The 5,979-nt window shown below is 31.8% G+C and overlaps 1 protein-coding gene across 1 annotated transcript in view; it reads right to left on the bottom strand.

Moving 5' to 3' along the window:
• LOC117173526 (DNA excision repair protein ERCC-6-like) overlaps positions 1 to 5,979 on the bottom strand; it is a 35,546-nt gene that overhangs the window by 11,911 nt on the left and 17,656 nt on the right. The gene's annotated exons all lie outside the window — the stretch shown is intronic.

The raw sequence follows: 5,979 nt of genomic DNA, 5'->3' as shown, positions 1-5,979 counted from the left end.
CAAGTTTGTTGTTTTTATCGCGTTTCTTGATATTTCAATATAGTTATCGCCTACAATCGAAACAAATGTAAATTATTATTACTGCATCATAAACTCCATTTATTATTAACAATCGCGCACATTTTAAGTGGTAAAAAGCGTTGAATTGTCCAAAGTAAATCTCAACTGTCACTGCTCCCGATTAGACCGTCGCCATTTTATTTCGCTGCTCCCACAATGCACCGGCGCTCTTCCAATAATTCCTTCAGACATCTATTCTTAAAATCCCTATTATAGCTATACTTATCAGGGGTTTGACTATTAGATATTCCTGGTATATGGAAAATGGTCAAGGATATTCATTTTCGCTGATCCAGAGATCTTTCTAAATTCCTTCGTTCGTTTTCAGCTAAATGTTTGGCTATAATAAGGAATAATATCCCTGTCACAGCTCATTTTTTTACCGTGTAACCTATTTTCAGTTTCTCCAAAAATTCCACAATATTAAATATGATCTGAATTAGCAAGATTTTCTCCCTCTTCGAGTCTCCGTGATGCATCATGCACAAATGTTAGAATATCCGATAAATTAAGTATAAGATTTATAATGACGATTACATGTGTATGGGATTTGATAACAGAAATTTGAATGAATTATTTTAATACTAAAATTGATTCTTATATTCTGGCTGCTAGGGGCTATGTTTTAAAAAGATTTTTGCATAATTATTATGTTTAAAAAAGTAAATAAAAGTAGCGAAGTCGGCTAAATTAAAAAAAATTAAAATTTTTCTATTTCTTGGTTGCTTAGTGGTATTCAGAAAAATATTTTTGGCGCTAGGTACAGAAAGGGATTCAATTTAAGAGATAACTTCAACTGCTGTGGAAATTCAAACCGGGAGTACAAAGACGGGATCCAGAAGTATTCAACATTTCTTACTTACTTTTATATTTTATATATATTTTTCATATACGGTAAGACGTTTCAGGAAAAGGGAAACGCAGTTGAGAATACCATGGCGAGAAGAAAGTCTGAGCCGAACGGAGATAGACCAAGTGTACCTCTTTAGGACTTGTCGGAGTGGGCTAGCCAAATTGGGAAATCCTTGAGGAAATGGTGGAGGATATAATTGAGGATAGCGATGGAACCTCTGGAGGGGCAGCTGAAGCAGGAGAGCAGGGCAGTGGACCGGAAGGAGAAATGGACAAAAGAGCAGATCTACTTATGGACGAGGACAAGGAGGTCTACCAATTCGAGGAAAGAGATACCAAAGATATGTCAAAACTAAACTCAAACGACCTGAAGTGGGAAATAAGAGAGAAAAGTAAGAAGGAAGGTGGTCATCGTGAGGGGGTTTAGATTCACAGTAAAGTTTCTAGCTAAAGAAAGAGCGGAACTGACAGGAGTCAGCTCAATAATAGAAGACCTAAGGCGCATAGTCTGTGGAACATTAATTATATCTGATTGACTAGCAATTAAAAAGAGGATGATGTCTAACAGCTTCAAGCTAACCGGAATGGGAATCAGATTAGAGGACGATTTCACCCTCAGGCAGCAGGAAATTTTGGAACCGATCAAAAAGAAGGTGGAAGCAGCAAAAAGGAGGGAAGCCACTACGAATGTGTACTACTATATTATTATTATTATTATTATTATTGTTATTATTATTATTATTATTATTACACCATTAAGCTACTTCTCTTTCGGGGTAGGCGTGACTCACTCGGTGGGGAAGGGAGTAATGTGAGGAAGGGATATACGATTTTTAGATTCATCCAGAATTCTCGTGTTATTTATTTAAATAACTCGTTCGTTCCGCAAGAATGCTCCCATCCAGGTTGCTGATCAGTCTCTCTAGCAATCACCCCAAGTGAAGATCCACATAAATTTATCATGTGAGGTTCCCCAATTGAGTCCATTAGTATTCAAGATCTTTTGTTTTAGGCGCCATTCACTCTACTGACACTCTTTTTATTAACTGTTTGCCGCCATACTTTTCTGTACTGGCATACTTCTCTAGCTTCTTTTACGTCCATGGATTTTTTCACGCAGGCTCTCGTGTTTGTGTGGCTTCTTATGTCTCTTCTAACTAGGGTCTAATTCACACATTCTAACCATTCTTCTCGCGGCCTACTTCTGGGCACGCTGCCATTTACTTTACCTCAATTCACTTGTTTCGTTAGTCATTCATTTGGCATTCTTTCAACATACCCGAACCATGTTAACCGATTTCTTTCCCATGTGTCTTCTAGCGTCTCTTCTGCACCACATTATCTTTATCTTGATAAGTCCATGTCTCGCTAGGTGTAATATGAAATATAGCGGGGGTGAGGGGTGCGTGGGATTTTCTCAAGTCGTATGATCGGTAGACGATCTAGGGCCAGCGAAGAATGTTAACAATGTAAGAAAATAGAAGGAAAAAACTGTAAACTTTAAGGGTACAAGTTATTAAAATTTTGCAATGAAGAGAGCTTAAGGATTTTTAAATAGAAGGTTGGAGAAAGATGTTACGGGAACATGGGTGCACATCAGAGAGGATTGGGGGATCTGTATTTGATTGCATAATAGCGTCAGCTGAAGTTAGGGATACATAAATCAGAGATATGGAAATCGCAGTTAGAACCGAATCAGGCTACTTGCCAGTAAGCTTCCTGATGGCGGGAAAAGGGCTGCAAAGGGGCATTAGTCAGGATTACAGGAAGGAACTGGGGAAGATTTTGGGAAAGAGGATAGTGAATGGGAAGGCTGACTGGGAAGAAATTTGGGACAGTTTGATAGATGCAGTTAAACAAGCGGCTCAAACAGTAGGCATGTTTAAGAAGGTGAGGGTGGGGAAGAGTGTCAAGAAGAACCAGGATTGGGGGAAAGACAAGAAGGAGAAAAGGCTGGGAAGACTAGCATTCAAATCCTTAAAAAAGTACTTGAGAACTTAAAAGGAAAGGGAACATATAATGACAACATAAAGAAACTAAGGGAATGCCGAAGAATCAGGCGAAAACAGGAATTAGAGCAAAAATGGGGAAAAGTTAAGAGCAGGGAAAATATGGGCGAATTTTGTCAGGCAATTAATGGATTCAAGCCATTTTTCATTTAATGAATTCCGGCCAGAAATTAGAGAAAAATCTACTTCTGTCTTTGTTCCTTAGTTTAACTGTTTTTGTTTAAAATTGTATCATTTGAAGTTTCTTATCTTTTTTGATAATTTATTTAACTATTTTGTTAAAAATTTATCTGTTGACTTTTTATTAGAAACTGATATTTTTTATTTGAAAAATTACATGATTGTTAAAATATAATCCCTTTTGGTTAAATTCAGCAGCTTTTTATTTTTAAATTTTTTTGTTGAAATGTCAACTATTACATTTATGTTGTTTGTTGAAGATTCATTTCTTCGCTTTAAAATAAAAGATTTTGGTGGATATCAGTTCTTTTCGTTAAAATTTGATTAACTGAAAATTTATTTTGTCCATTTTTTGTTAAACATTTCTTTAAAAATACGTCTGTTTGATTGAAAAGTAATCTTGATGCTTAATAACCCAGTGAGCACAAAATGTGGCGACGTCTTTACGACATCGTTGCGACATCTTTACGACAACTTCACGACATCCTATGTCCATGTCGTTTCGGTGTCTTTGCGATATCGTAAAGACATCGTCAGATCATACGACTTATTTACGATATCGTAAAGACACCTTCATGACATGGACATAGGATGTCGTCAAGTTGTCGTAAAGATGTCGTAACGATGTTGTAAAGACGTCGCCATACTTTGTGCCCACTAGGAACTAACCGTTTTATTTGAAAAATCATTTTTTTCGTTTAAAAATTTAACTATTTTATAAAAATTCATTTTTCATTACTTGAAAATTGATATTTATATTTGGAAATTCAACTTTATCTGAAAATTGATTTTTTTTAAAATGATTTTTCTTGTTTGCAGATTCATTTATTTTGATTAAAAAATAATGTCTTTGGTTAAAAATTTAACCAGTTTAAAAAAAATTAAACTACTTTGTTAAAACTATTTTTTTTATTAAAAAGTAATTTTTTAGTTGAAAATTTGACTTTTCGGTCAAAAATTTACCTTCATGTTTGAAAATTCAAGTATTGTGCTCGAAACTCCTTTTATGTGGTTCAAAACTATTTCATTTTTGATTACAATTGTGTTATTAGTTAAAAATTAATTTCTTTAGATTAAAATTAAACTTGTATTGCAAATTTGGTCCTTTTTTTGTTAACTATTCATTTTTGGACATGAAAATTAAGCATTTAATTTGAAATTCGTATTTTTTATTTAAATTCAACTGTTTTATATTTAATATCAGAAAATTTTAAACCTTTGTTTGAATTTCAACTATTCATTTTTTTGTTAAAAATTTATCTTCATTAGTTCAAAGTTATACTACTTTGTTGAAAAGTAGTAATTCATATTTTTATTTAGAAATTTATTTATGCTTTTTGGAAAATTTTTCTTCCTAGTAGAAACTTAATCTTCTTGTTTGAAAACTCATCCTTTTGTTTGAAAATCCAACTATTTCATTTTTGTTTGATAAATTTATCTTTATTAGTTAAAAGTCCTACTATTTATTTTTAAAAAAATGTTATCAAAGCACGTACTTTCAATTGCTGTTAGTAGAAAATGATGTTATGCTTATAAAATTCAGAACTACGCAAGAAAAAGTGACCAATAATTAAAATATTAAGCTTTTTCTCTTCAAACTGAATGAGTTACTCTTGTACTTTATTTTACAAATAAACTATAAAGTTGAAACTATTAAAAAACTTAATTAATAATAATAATCAGTCAAACAATTTACCGTAAAAACTACGTAAATAGCGTTGGATATTTTACTTACCCATCTCTGCTCGAAGTCTTGCGCTATGATGGCCCTGCTATCGGAACTGAATTTCAAATTTATACAAAAAAGAATGAAAATATAAGTTATTTTTAATAATTATTCATAAATATCATGTAAATATGTTTTTATGACACATGCATGCTTTCAGACCTTTCGAAAAGTGTGAAGCGGGGATAAGGCTCTACTTTTTAGTCCCTAGGGAGTGAAAAGTGACGTCGAAGGTGAATAATGAAAATTATATATCTATGATTTCGCATTTTACGATAATCAGCTTACTCACCGTAAAATCTGTGAGGAAATTTTGGTTACAGATAATAGAATTTTTCGGTAATTTATGGAAAGTTACCATTTATAATTGGCCAAATTACCGTACATTACCAATAATTTCCGGAAATTAATAGACAATTTTTTATTAAATTTTGGCTAATTTATCTTCAGTTTCCACAAATTACTAAAAATTTTATAAACGTCCGAAAATTTATGAAAATGTTTAAGGGCGAATTTCGGGTAATTTATGGAAAGTTGCCATATTTACTCGCAAAATTGCCATATATGGCCGAAAATGTCCAGAAATTTCCGGATATGTATAGATATTTTTTAACTCAAATTTAGGAAAATTTATGGTAAGTTAACATAAAGAACCAAAAATTTCCGAAAAATTATTTTAAAAAAATTTCATTGAATTTTGGGCAATTTATTGAAATTTATCATATTTACCTGAAAAGATTACTATAAATGTACACAAAATTTCCAATAATTTCCGGAAATTTATCATATTTACCTGAAAAAATTACTATAAATGAACACAAAATTTCCAATGATTTCCGGAAATTTAAAAAATATGTTTAAATTGAATTTTGCGCAGTTTTTAGTAAGTCACCATAAATTACCAAAAATTTCATTAATTTCCGGAAATTTATAAAAATGTTTAAAATTGAATTTTGGGTAATTTACCACATTTACATGTAAAATTATTATAAATCACCGAAAATTTTTAAAAATTTGTTAAACTTTAGACATTTTTTAATTAAATTTTCAGGCAGTTTGTGGTAAGTTACTATAAATTACCACAAATTTCGTAAATTTCCAGAAATTTATAAAAATATTTAAAATTAATTTTTGGGTAATTTATGATAATTT

This window comes from Belonocnema kinseyi, chromosome 1 (genome assembly GCF_010883055.1).
Source record: "Belonocnema kinseyi isolate 2016_QV_RU_SX_M_011 chromosome 1, B_treatae_v1, whole genome shotgun sequence".
NCBI lineage: Eukaryota > Metazoa > Arthropoda > Insecta > Hymenoptera > Cynipidae > Belonocnema > Belonocnema kinseyi.
The sequence above is the reverse complement of the archived record's forward strand: the minus strand, read 5'-3'. Positions and strand labels throughout refer to the sequence as shown.